The sequence below is a fragment of the Gymnoscopelus microlampas genome, assembly GCF_963454915.1.
Source record: "Gymnoscopelus microlampas genome assembly, chromosome: 16".
Taxonomy (NCBI): Eukaryota; Metazoa; Chordata; class Actinopteri; order Myctophiformes; family Myctophidae; genus Gymnoscopelus; species Gymnoscopelus microlampas.
Window position 1 is genome coordinate 12,281,645 of NC_139953.1, and position 13,621 is coordinate 12,295,265.

The following is a 13,621-nucleotide window of genomic DNA, read 5'->3' on the forward strand; positions in this document are numbered from 1 at the left end:
TTTTCCAAATCAACCAGAGGCTGAAATGAGTGCTGGAGCGTCACTTCAATGTGATGTGTGAGTACCAGAGGTCATGCAGGCTGATCTCCTAATCCTCTGATTCATCCAAACATGATCAAACACTCATCCAACATCTGCTGATGTTCTTAATGAACGTTGACAGTAGTAGTAGTGTGTGTGTGTGTGTGTGTGTGTGTGTGTGTGTGTGTGTGTGTGTGTGTGTGTGTGTGTGTGTGTGTGTGTGTGTGTGTGTGTGTGTGTGTGTGTGTGTGTGTGTGTGTGTGTGTGTGTGTGTGTGTGTGTGTGTGTGTGTGTGTGCGTGTGTGTGTACATGTTCATGTGACTGAATTTATCTCTGCTTTCCCATCTGATTGTGTGTGTGTGTTGTGTGGCATGCGCGCGAGCGAGCGCACAGTCGCACACACACACACACACACACACACACACACACACACACACACACACACACACACACACACACACACACACACACACACACACACACACACTGGCTACTATAAAAGGGCTGCATTTCTATAGCACCTTTATTCAAACGGTCATGCATTACATGTACATTCCATTCACCCTTTCACACACATTCACACACTGATGATGGAGGCAACCATGCGAGACGACACCACCCTCGTAGGGGGTTTAGTGTCTTGGTCGTGGACACTTCTACATGAAGCCAGGAGGAGCCAGAGAATCTAAATGGGAACCATCCAGTTCCCAAATTTCCACTCTGCCTGCTGAGACACTGTCAACCCCACGATGGGGAAACTGCCAGGGCCATTTATGAAAGCAACTTGCAACGTCCTTTAACCAATTTCATCCTGGTGTCCATATTTTGGGTGAGAAAGATTTTCAAAATAGCTATTTTCACTGTGCAACACCATCATATGATGCAGTATAAAATAGAGTTTACCCTCGGCCTCTACACTTAGTGAAATAGACCTGAGTTGTTTCCTTCTACACCAAATCTCTTCACCCAAAATAGTAGATCTACAAGCTCACAACGTGTCACATTGAGACGCGTTGTGAGCTTGTAGATCGGCTATTTCCGGAGAATGTTCCCCTCTCAATAGGGGGCAGTAGGGTTCAAGGAGTTAACATGGAAGTGACTAAGCAACACTGGGCCAAACCCCACTATACGGCTGCCTGGAACTGCTATGGAAATTATCCTTCAGGCACTTGTATTCAGTTGGCAACGGGCAGGCATACAGGGAAACGTACGCACTTTGGCACAAAAGAGGAAGACTTTAACTGCGGCGTGATGTGATGTTAGCTTAAAGATTGGTTCTTTTTGGCAAGCGATCACTGTAGGTATAAATTAGGTGTTTAATGCCTTAAAGAGAGAGAGCTCAACAGCCCACTCGTCAAGAATGGGAGGAATGGGTGTTTTGGCTGGAAGAAGAGCTTCCATCTGTGTCTGGTGCATCCTCGTCGCCAAGCTGCAATTTGTGGATCAGCCCCTCAAGGTCTCTACTGAAAGAGCTGTGTCAGGGAGGGAGAGGGGGGAGAAAGGAAAGAGGGAGAGGTAGAGATGGAGAGAGAGGGGGAAGGAAATAGAGAGTGAGTCAGAAAGAGAGAGAGAGAGAGAGAGAGAGAGAGAGGGAGAGGGAGAGAGAGAGAGAGAGAGAGAGAGAGAGAGAGAGAGAGAGAGAGAGAGAGAGAGAGAGAGAGAGAGAGAGAGCGCTTGGGGCGGCAGTGGCTCAGGAGGTAGAACGGCCGCTTGGGAAACGGAAGGTTTCCAGTTCAATCCCGGGGTTCCCCCAGAGTTAGTGCCAAATTGTCCCTGAGCAGGACACTGAACCCCTAATTGCTCCCGATGAGCAGGTTGGTGCCTTGCATGGTTTCCTCTGCCGTCGGTGTATAAATGTGTGTGTGAATGGCTAAATGTAATGCGCCTTGGAAAAAGGCGCTATATAACTATGCACCATTTACCATGAGAGGGAGAGATGGTAGCAGTGATTGAACAACTGATTAGAGAGATAACCGAGCGATACACTTGCACACAATACAAGATAGACATGACAATGTATAATCTAGAAATGTACTGTCTATAAGTTTAGTCTGAGTGTATAAATAGACCCTATACTCTCCTAGATAAATTAACAATCAGGGTTTTGCTGTGTATGGTAATCCATAATGCATTCAGACAGTATACAGCAACAGGACAAAAAGAAAAGCATCTCGATTTTTCATTCTACCTGTACATATTCCAGTTCTACACTTTACTCTACCATACACGCTAGTACCCAGTCTATGTTAACCACCCTTTAAGACCTGGAACACATCTGTGTCACTTCTTGATTTTAGCTAAAAAGCATTGTTTTACACTTTGGCTATTCAAAAATAGCAGATATACAAGCTCATAGCGTGGCACCGAGTGCCGCGCTACGAGCTTGTAGATCTGCTATTTTTGAAAAATCATGAAAATGTGTGCAAATCTTTGAATATATATATTTTTGAAGCCAACATTTTTAACTAAAATCTTTGCTTCTGGGGGGGTCCCTGGAACAAAATATTTTGAGATGGGGGTCAGTGGCCAAATACATATAATTTTGGAGGTCCTTGACATGAAAAGGTTTGAGCACCACTGATATAGGAACATACGTTTTTTCAGAATACTTTTGGGATTTAGAAGACATTTATAGAATCGGCTTCAGGTCTTAATGGGTTAAACCCTATATGGCCAGGGCTCTGTACTAGAGTCTTTTTCTGTTTTCTGTTATTGTGGGGATAGCTTTCACAGAAAGATCGACAAGCCCACAACGCGCGCGCTTTCCCCACAATACGGATACTGGGGTTTAAGTGGTTGCCTCGGGTATAAATAACTGCATCTTAAGCAGGCAGTTACACTGCTGTGGAAGCAAAATGTTTAAGTTCTGAAACACAAGCTCAACACTTTTTCCCTGTAACACGTTTACATGTTAAGCGCGTCGCACGTTCCCTGGTTTTATACGGTAGTAACCGCATGGTGCATTAGTTTGATGTGAACACAGCGGCAGCTACAAGCAGCCGTGTGGTTCATTTATTTTTGCTTAACTCGTCGACTTTGTTAATTTTTAAAAAGGACTTCCAGGCAACTGGTAGGAGATGGCGTGCCAAGAACGACCCACGAGCATGAATAAATGAAACAAGACTGGAGTTATAGAACTAGAGAGCAGAGAGGGAGGGCGAGAGAGAGAGAGAGAGAGTGAGGCTGGTGCTGTATGTATAGGAGCTGAGGCAGTGAGTGACAGATATGGGGCACGCACGCATGCACGCACGCACGCACGCACGCACGCACACACGCACACGCACACACAAACATACAGTATGTAAATATATACTGTACCATTGTACCACTCAATTCCACTGCTGAAAGATTAACAATAGCTCTGCAGGAAATGAATAAATCAAAGGCTTCTGAACCCACCTTGATGGCGCACACACGCACGCACGCACACGCACGCACACACACACACACACACACACACACACACACACACACACACACACACACACACACACACACACACACACACCCTCCCTCCCTCCCTCCCTCCCTCCCTCTCTCTCTCTCCCTCTCTCTCTCTCTCTCTCTCCCTCCCTCCCTCCCTCCCTCTCTCTCTCTCTCTCTCTCTCTTTCTTTCTCTCTAAATGCCATCCTTCCAGGGTGTGTCCTCATCCGGCCTGGGTTGCAGTACAGTACATATCCTAGACACTGTCTGCCTGCCTGCCTGCCTGCCTGCCTGCCTGCCTGCCTGCCTGTCTGCCTGCCTGCCTGTCTGTCTGCCTGCCTGCCTGCCTGTCTGCCTGCCTGCCTGCCTGTCTGTCTGTCTGTCTGTCTGTCTGTCTGTCTGTCTGTCTGTCTGTCTGTCTGTCTGTCACAGAGAAGTCTACAGTGATGACAATAGATGCAAACAACAGTCCTGGTGGGTTGACCAGGCTGTTCACACAAGGGAAATACTGTCATGTATGATCCATGTAACATCACATACTATGTAACTATGCCATTCCTGCCCTCCTCTCTTCCCTGTCCCAGCCCATTGGTTCTCAAACCTTTCATTTTCCAGGACCACAACTCTTAGAGTGTACAAATGGAACCAAATGGACCCGTAAGGGTTCCATTTGTACACTCTAAGAGTTACAGACCTGTAAGGGTCCATTTGGAACCCCTGAGGGTCCCTGAGGGTCCCTGTGGACCCCACTTTGAGAACCACTGTTCAAGCCAATAAAGTAGAAATCCCTTTAAGGAGACTGCACTATTTGTAGCATTTCATAGCTCTCTTGGCTCTACTTACAGAAACGGCGTCCAAATTCATAAATGGTGCTTCTGATTTATGCCGCGCTCCAGACATGCCGTAAAGATGGAATTTCCAACTTCATACGACCAGGAAACTCAGGCAAAGATTTGTCAACACTGATAGCACGGCAACATGGCGGAGCCAACCGAACTTATAGCAGAATTACTTTTTAAAATATGTTTTTTAATCATCTCAAGACCTCTTTGCACCGCGTCTTGTATATTATGCAGCCAACTAACATTTGCCAAATAGATATGGTTCGGTAGTTGTCATTGACTCATAAAACAAAGTAATAAAAATGGTAATTGGTTGTGGAGAAACTAATAACATTAGTAGTTGAGTGTGGGGATGGTTGGATGAACAAAATAACTTCCAGACTGCACCACTAGTACCATAGACTGTCGGGTGGAAACACATGTCCAAAACTGTTACTTTTCAGGATTCAAATAAAAAAAAAATCAAAAGTAGCAAATCTACAAGCTCAAAACGTGTGTCTTCACGCCGTGTTTCGAGCTTGTGGATCTGCTACTTTTGATGCTTTTGTGTGACGCTGTAGTGTGATCAAGTAGGGCGTTAATTTACGAAACAACACAAAAAGTTAAAATATGGAGATAGGAGGTGTCTGCCCAACAGTGACAATATGGATAGATTGTGACTAGAACGCACAGAGGTTGGATGTTCCAACTATAGCAACTTTGTGATGTCTCCGGGAATGCTCCATATTTACAAAGATAGATTCAGCAGCAGTCGTGCTCTCTTCAGTGCCACTGAGAACCATGCACCAGGGAGGGACAGGCCTGTCCCGTGCGGTTAAATTTTTAAATTAAAACGAGGCTTTTCAAACAAACTATAACTAACAGAAACTGTATCGAGTGTGTTTTACAAAACTCACTAACTGAAATCATAGAGAAAATGTCCTTGCTTTTAGTCTTTGCCAATATTTCACACTGTACATATACTGTAGGCCTAGTATTTTAGGTGGATATTAAATCTTCCAATACTTCTCTTAAAAAAGAACACTAAAACTAATTAAAAAACTAAACTAAACTAAAATGATGCCTGTTGTGATGGCTGACTCAGCAGCCACACATAGAGACTATAATGTATGGTAATCTTCTTTTGCTCTATATATTTAGTGTGTTTATTTTCAGTTGTTCATTATTAACCAGTTGAAATGACATCATTTATTGTTTAGTTGTTTTTCTATGAGTTTATTTGCATTTGATTTGACTGAGTTTTCTTTGAGTTACCAGTGCTGTGGGAGGTGCTGACTGACATATATGGACATGATGGGCTGGCCAAAGCAATGGGGATCAGCTGCTACAGATCTACAGCTAATCTGGAGAAATTGGACTGCACCACAGTCCCTCTGTACCATGGGGTGGGACAGGGGTTTTGACTGTGTGTTTAATGGTAGTCTTTGTCTTTTCCCCCCTTTTTGTTAACAGTGGTCTGACCCGTCCCTATATATGTCCAACTCCTGTGTCGTTCTGGTTAGTCCAGTTTTCAGTTCAGTTGTGTTGTTCAGTCCCGTTTTTCTGTTTTGTTATTTAGTTTGATTTGTTTATTTTGAGCACATTTATTGTTTCATTATTTTGAAACCAAACACAAAAAGAAAAATAAATATTAAAAAAGGAACATTGTTTTAAACCAACAACCACGTTTCCCTGTGTCTCTCCTTCCGACCAACTCGGTCCCTGACACCTGTTAAAAGAATATTCAACTAAACTAGCAAACCCTCTTCACAAATGAATTTAAACTAAGCAAGGCAATTTTCTTTTTATAATAAAAATGCTAATAGCCTTGGTCCTCTCCTCTCCTGTCCTGAGATGTGTCCAGACTTTGTGTGAGAGAATGATACAAACAAAGTGAAAGAAGCTACTGTAGAAGGTGCATACAGGTGATGTCAGCAGTAGCCTACAGTAAGCAGATCTGTTCTATTTGATCCATCACCGATAGACCCACAAGCACCTGGCTTCCTCCCAGACAGCAGTTAGTGAATGATGTATGGACTGTAGATGTGTGGATCACCTTACCCCCACCTGGGGCTATTGTCTGGCTTATGTATGCATTCTTATACTGTACAGTGTACACTGTCGAATCGGCTATATTGTCACATCACAGGTTTATAGGTGTAAAGAAGTGTCACGGTCCGCTCCTCGGGCCTCGGACTTTGACTGTATTTTGCCCTTATTTTGCCCTTTTAAGGACTTGTTAGGACTGTATCGTTCCTATTGTATTTCTGTTGCTGCCTTTTGCCTGTATCTTATTTTGTAGTATGTTCTGTGCCTTCCTGTCTGCCCCTGTAGTTCTGTACCTGCCTTGTCTTACCAGTCTTGTGATTGTCTGTGTTCCACCTGTGTCCTCTTAGTCTCCCAGCCTATCCCAGTGTTGATTGTCAGTTGTGTTCACCTGTGTCCTGTTATCCCTGTGTCTATTTACACTCCCCTGACCCCTGTATGTCTAGCTCTTTGTTAGTTCGTCATTCAATGTCACAGTGAGTCTGTGTGGCTTTAGGCCTTCAGTCTGTTGCCTTGTTCTTGTTCCTGTATCTAGAGTTTTGCCTGCCCTGAAGTTGGGTTAGTCTTTTGTTTGTTTAATCAACTTTTGAGTTCCACGGTTCGTCTGCATTTGGGTCCTATTCCTCATCTCACCGTAACAAGAAGTGGATGAAATTCTTTGGAAACCTTTCTCTCCTATTTTGAAAACCACTTTCACCCTGGCGTCCCAACGTTTTTCAGCATTTTTCAAACCTTTTCAAGAATGTTTTTGAAAATAGCCGATCTACAAGCTCACAGCGTCTCACATCGCAACTCATTGTGAACTTGTAGATTGGCTATTTTTGACATGCCCAAAATAGGGTCTGTGAGTTTTATGAATATTTAATCAATGAAAAATATTAACAAGCACATGTGACTAAATAATAATGTTTTTCTTCATTCCTTTCATTCCTGTTAACTGGTCAGACAGATGAATATGTAATCATCTTCATTAAACTGAATAATTCATTACCACTGACTGCAGAATGTCTCCTGGTTTGACTGTATTCACGAATAACTATTATCAAATACACTCTCGTAAACCCCTTTGTTTCAGTTTATCTTTTTCACACACGCACATGTGTACATGCACGCGCGAGCGCACACACACACACACACCTGAAGGTTAATGGTTGGCTCACACAGGCACACCATGCTGAATTATCTTCCCTCCTCTCCTCTCCTCTCCTCTCCTCTCTTACATACACAAACACTTAATAAAAATAATAATTAAAAAAAGAACAGCAATTACAAAGCCATACAAATATAATTCTCTCTCTCTCTCTCTGTCTTATCTAAAGCTAAGGTGGGAGACCGGGAGGAAAATCTGTTCTGACAAACAATCCCTCTGTCTGCCCTCAAAATAGCTCCTGGTTAATAAGGCAGGAAGCACTTTTCTGACTTCACACCTGCAGTGGTGGAAAGTAACTGAAGTACATTTACTCAGCGGTGTTTGGCTAATCAAAAACAGCTGATGTACAAGCTCAGCAGATCAGCTATTTTATTTTTTACACATTTCTGTACTTTTATGCCAAAACTTTTGTACTTTCACTCAATAACATTTTGAATACAGGCATTTTACTTAGTCTCTGTCGGGTGGAAATCTAATCAAGTTCAAAACTGTTACTTTTCAGGATTTAAATTAAAAAATAGCAAAAATAGCAGATCAACAAGCTCAAGTTTCGAGCTTGCATATCTGCTATTTTTGATACTTTTGTGTGACGCTGTAGTATGATCACGTAGGTCATTGATTTACGGAAAAACTCTTGTATACTCTTGTGTACTTCTTCCAGCTCTGCACACCTGGCTGAGCGGTTGAGTGATGTTGGATGCATCACAGCTGGTGTCCGCTCTCTTTTATCTGACGTGACCTCTGTCTCCCTGCGCTAAATTTACCCCCTTTAACCATGCTACTCTGATTGGAAAAGAGCGCCGCGACTGCCGTCTGTCAACGTAGACGGACACGCTGTTAACTTGGAACGGCGGGAAGAAAAAAAACAGCATTTTTGGCAAAAGTACCCCCACACACGTAACGTTGCTGTCGGGCAGAACCCTTGTATGTCCTAAACTGTTACTTTTCAGGAAACGTAACAAACAACCTGTGTTCCAATGAATCCAATGTAGTTACTATTTAGTCACAAGCTCCTGTTAATACTTTTCATTGATTCAATATTTATAAAACCCACAGACAGACTTAACCACTTACACTTTCAATTAAAAAACATTTCTACAAGCTCACAATGCGTCGTGGTGCGACACATTGTGAGCTTGTAGATCGTCTATTCTTGCTATAATTGTTGGTAAGGAATAAGTAGGGCATTCATTTACAAAAAAGAAAAACGCGTTGAAATATGGAGATACAAGGTTTCTTTCTGCCCGACAGCAATTATATTATACATACACATACACACACGCGCGTGCTCACACACAGGAAATAGAATTACAGTCCTTGGGGTAAAAAATCAAAGCTAATAAGTAATACTTTGATTTCTGCCACACTGATGATTTGCCAAAAGCTACAAGTGGATTCAGATTTAGATCAATCAGACACAGCGCTGCAAAGTCTGGCATACAAGACTGTGGTTCCGGCGCGCAACCGTGTCAATCTACAAGCTCACAATGGATGCAGATGCGACGATGCAATGCGTAGTGAGCCACTGAAAATGTCCTAATGTGCGATTCATGAAACAGTATGAAAAGGAGCCTCCCCCACACTGATTCCTAAACATTTAAATCAATATGTAAAATTATGATGTTTTAGTAATATCAGTAGTGGAAAAAGTACTCACAAAAGTACTCACATTTTTAAGTTCTAGTTTGACAACAACAAATGCTTAACACAGTAACCGAAAATAGCCTAGTATCTAAAAGCTCTCGATGTACCGCAGACGCATTGAGAGCTTGTAGATCAGCTTTTTTCGCTGCGCAACATGCTTCCTCATAGAAGCCAAATGACTGGAATCAGTCGTGGTGACTGATAACTTTAATCCATGGACCTATCATCCTTAGACATCCAGGTACACATCTTCCCCCTCTCTTTTGGAACACTGTATTGGTGGTCAGCAGGGCCGCATTAACCGTGGAACTTAGTGGAACTTGTGTTCCACGGCCCGCAGCCTGCAGGGCCCTGTGAGAATTGTGTATTTAATTTTTGTGTATTTAAAGAAAAAATATATATTGGTCAAATAGAACCGAATTAGACCCGAATTAGAGCGAATTAGACCCGAATTAGACCCGAATTAGAGCGAATTAGACCCGAATTAGACCCGGAAAAATGTGCGCGCTTCGCGCGCGCAGGTTGTGCACATGAACACGCGTGCGTGAAATTATGCCACTGGGGGGGCCTTTGATTTTGTGGTGTTCCACGGCCCTGAATTTGCTATTCCTCCATGATCTCCAGCATACGATTTCCATTATCGTTATAATGAAAAATAGCACAGCGCAGAAACACTTACAGTATGGAGTAACTGCTACAGCGCCTGCACAAATCGGCATTTACTAGGCATGCACGGCCGCAGTTTGTGTTATGTGGGATGTCAGACCAGAACAGCCTATATAAAGTGTGAAGATGCCTTTACATGTCCAATTCATCCCTACTGCCGATAGACAGTGATAGAGGTATAGAGAGAGAGCCCCAGTATTCTGAAATTCAGGTCTTCTGTTCTGAGTGTCCATATTCCTTCATGTCTCAGGTCTTTCCCCATAAACACATGAAGAGGAGCCACAATGACCACTACTGCCCAATGCGGAGGAACGGACAAATTCCCTCAGTAGCCCGTCATCAAATAACCCACTCACCAAAAAACACCCAGAAACAAGGAGACACAGATGAACCATTCAGTCATCAACAGTTTTCAGCCTTAATAACACCGCCAGTAGAAGTAAATACACATCAACTGTCAGGAAAGAAAACCCACACCTGTAAACAGTGTGGCAAGAGTTTCAAGCTGCTAAGTAACCTGAAGACACACCGGCGCGTCCACACCGGAGAAAAACCTTTCCACTGTCAACGTTGTGACAAGAGTTTCAGTCAGTTAAGTAACATGAAGACACACCAGCGTATCCACACCGGAGAAAAACCTTTCCACTGTCAACAGTGTAATAAGAGTTTCAGTGACTCAGATAGTCTAAAGAAACACCAGCTTATCCACACCGGAGAAAAACCTTTCAATTGTAAACTCTGTGACAAGAGTTTCAGTCGGTCAGATAGCCTGAAGACACATCAGCGTGTCCACACTGGAGAAAACCCTTACCACTGTAATCAATGTGACAAGAGTTTCAGTCGGTCAGATAGCCTGAAGACACATCAGCGCGGCCACACCGGAGAAAAACCTTTCTATTGTACACGGTGTAACAAGAGTTTCAGTCAGTTAGGTAACCTTAAGACACACCAGCGTATCCACATGGGAGAAAAACCTTTCCACTGTAATCTGTGTGACAAGAGTTTCAATGAGTTGGGTAATCTGAAGAGACACCAACGTATTCATAATGGACAAAGAACGTGACGAGAGTTTGCCGACAACGCCAATCTCTGTGCTGTTAACAAAACAGAAGTAGCATTCTGTTATGTCCTCCTCCTCCTCCTCCTCCTCCTCCTGCAGTGCTTGGAACTTGTTCTCGATTTCCACGGAAAAAGGTGCCATGCATTCCTGAAGCTAACGTTCCTGTTGCCAGTTGACTGCATTCATATTTGACCTTCCACACCCCCTCCCTCCTTGGTGTCCTCGGGCTCACTGTCTCACTGACAATCCTGTCTGTGGAGTATGGTGACGGACCCGTATGCCTCGCTGTTAATGACACTAATCCTCAATTTCCTGCATGTTAGGATGGCCAGGAATCGAACCCGCGACCGTCGGTTTCCCAGGCAGGCTCTCACCATTCAGCCGATCTTGCATGTTGGCTCACACTACACTTCTACACTTAATAGAAAAAAAGCCTTAATTAGTGTCATTGGTAACACATCTGAAGGAAGAAAGGAAGCAGCCTAATTTCTTGCCAATATGGCTGCCGCGCATAGAGCCTATTGCATTGCGACGCGTTGTGAGCTTGCAGAAGGGCTATTTTTGAAGAGATTTGGTGTAGAGGGGGAAGAAAAGGAGGGGACCAAGTATAGACCCCTGGTGGACCCTGTTCAACTAAATATATATCTATCTTTTTTTAAGTGGTTAATGTGGCCCGAGTATACATGGAGGCCCTCAGTATTAATGTAGTGATCATCAGAATATTTTATACGTTCCATATATTTTAATGGGGTCCAGAAATCCTGCCAACAGTCCTGCAGTGAAGTCTACTGTCAACTAAGCAAGTAAGTTTGAGTCATTTTCAGTCGGTTGGCTCCTCAAGGACACCTTCAGAACAGAGCTGAGTAACCTTATGATTGTGTGCGTGCGTGCGTGCGTGAGCGTACGTGCACATGCACATCGTTGCTGTCGAGCAGAAACCTTACGTGCGTGCACAGCCCGTACGCGTGTTCGCATGCCCACGGTATGTAACAATAAATCTGTTTTGAATCCGTCTAATCTAAGGATGTCTCAGCATGTGCATGATGCACCAACACTGGCCTCAAGACAGCAAAGCTACATCAAAGCTTGTTGTTCTGTTCCACTTTCTGGAGCCTCCACACTTAACCAGCAAGCAAAACGTCGCTGTCGGCCAGAAACCTCTTATCTCCATATTTTAACTTTTGTGTTTTTTTTCGTAAATTAACTTTACGTTTCGAGCTTGTAGATCTGCTACTTTTGCTGTTTTTGAACTTGAATCCTGAAAAGTAACAGTTTTGGACATAATGAGGTTTCCACCCGACAGAGACGAAAAGTTATGGACCAAAACATTTCCATTTCTTTCCTGTGGCAAATAAATTGAAATAGACGAGAACAATGTGAACTTTTCACAGCAGACATTTTGATGGGTAAAAAAACAATGAGACATAACAGACATGCAGTTTGCTGTATAGTGTAATTTGGGTGAATATCTTTTCATGTTGTTTTGTCACAGAGCTCACAAACATAATGTCCTCAACCTCCTTCTCCTCCTCCTCCTCCTCCTCTCTCTGCCTTCCTCTGTCCCTCGCATTTCTCACTGTGATCAAACAGCATCCAGTGAGTTTCTCGGCTGGATACCAGCTCCCTGTGGCGTGCGCGTGTGTGTGTGCGTGTGTGTGTGTGTGTGTGTGTGTGTGTGTGTGCGCACTGATGAAAATGTGTGTGTGTGTGTGTGTGTGTGTGTGTGTGTGCGTGCGCGCGCGTGCTCACTCGCACTGATGAAAACACTGTTAGAACAAAGCTAGACCACAACAACTGCATTCTGCTGATGATCAGACCATGTGTGAACTAGAAAAAGGACAAAGAAGATTACTTGTTGGTCTGCCTTCTTATTTCATTTTATTAGATTTGATTTCTGTCATGGTCAATGCCTCTGCCCATGTCCAATGTGCCCCCCTGTCCCCTCGCCAGCGTTGGCCCAGATGTGACCCTGCCTTTGCCCCTGTGTCCAGTGTTCTGCTCTTCGCCTGGGTTTGCCCCTGAGTTGACCCGGCCCCTCCCATTCTCAAGAGGAGTATGATGTCTTGAGTGCTGCCACCTGGGTTTGCCCCTAAGATTGCCTCTGTTCCTCCCGTTCCATGCCCCTATTTTCTCTCCCTTTCGCTCTGTGTGCCAGTGTTGCCAGTGTTGTTCCTTATTATCGTTGCTGTCTGGAGATAAGATTTTTTGTTAATTAATGCCCTACTTGATCATACTACAGCGTCACACAAAAGTATCAAAAATAGCAGATCTGCAAGCTCGATATTTTGTGCCATGGACCAAATGTGTTTAATTTTTTTTAAACAATTTTTTTCAAGCTAGTAGATCTGCTATTTTCAAATAGCCGATGTACTGTATACGTTTAAAGTGCTCATATGGTCTAGTCGCTTCTTTTGGGCTTGTTTTCATAGACCTGGTTGCTTATTTCCCTTGCAAAATCTGGCAACACTGCTCTGTGTGCCCTTGATGATAAACTGGCTTTGCCTGGGTGACCCAGCTGCTATGGCTTTGTGTTAATGACACTTTGGGCGTATAAAAGGACTCAATGTATGAGTACTAGGTTGCATGTTCAGTTTGTGTTCCTGAGAGGTTGTCCTTGTCTGTATTTTAGTTTCAGTCAGTGTGGGAGTTCTTTAATACAAGGTTATAGTTTTGATCTCTCTGTGAAGGTGGTCGTTTAAGTACATTTTAGGTTCAACTTCTGCTCTTGGTTTCCTGTGTGTTTCTACGCTTGGGTCCATACTTGTGCCGAGTGTGCCTTTAAATGACA

The 13,621-nt window shown here is 43.6% G+C and overlaps 1 protein-coding gene across 3 annotated transcripts in view; it reads right to left on the minus strand.

The window, feature by feature from the left end:
- The window catches only part of evlb (Enah/Vasp-like b), an 80,903-nt gene that overhangs the window by 27,259 nt on the left and 40,023 nt on the right, over nucleotides 1–13,621 (minus strand). The window lies entirely within an intron of this gene.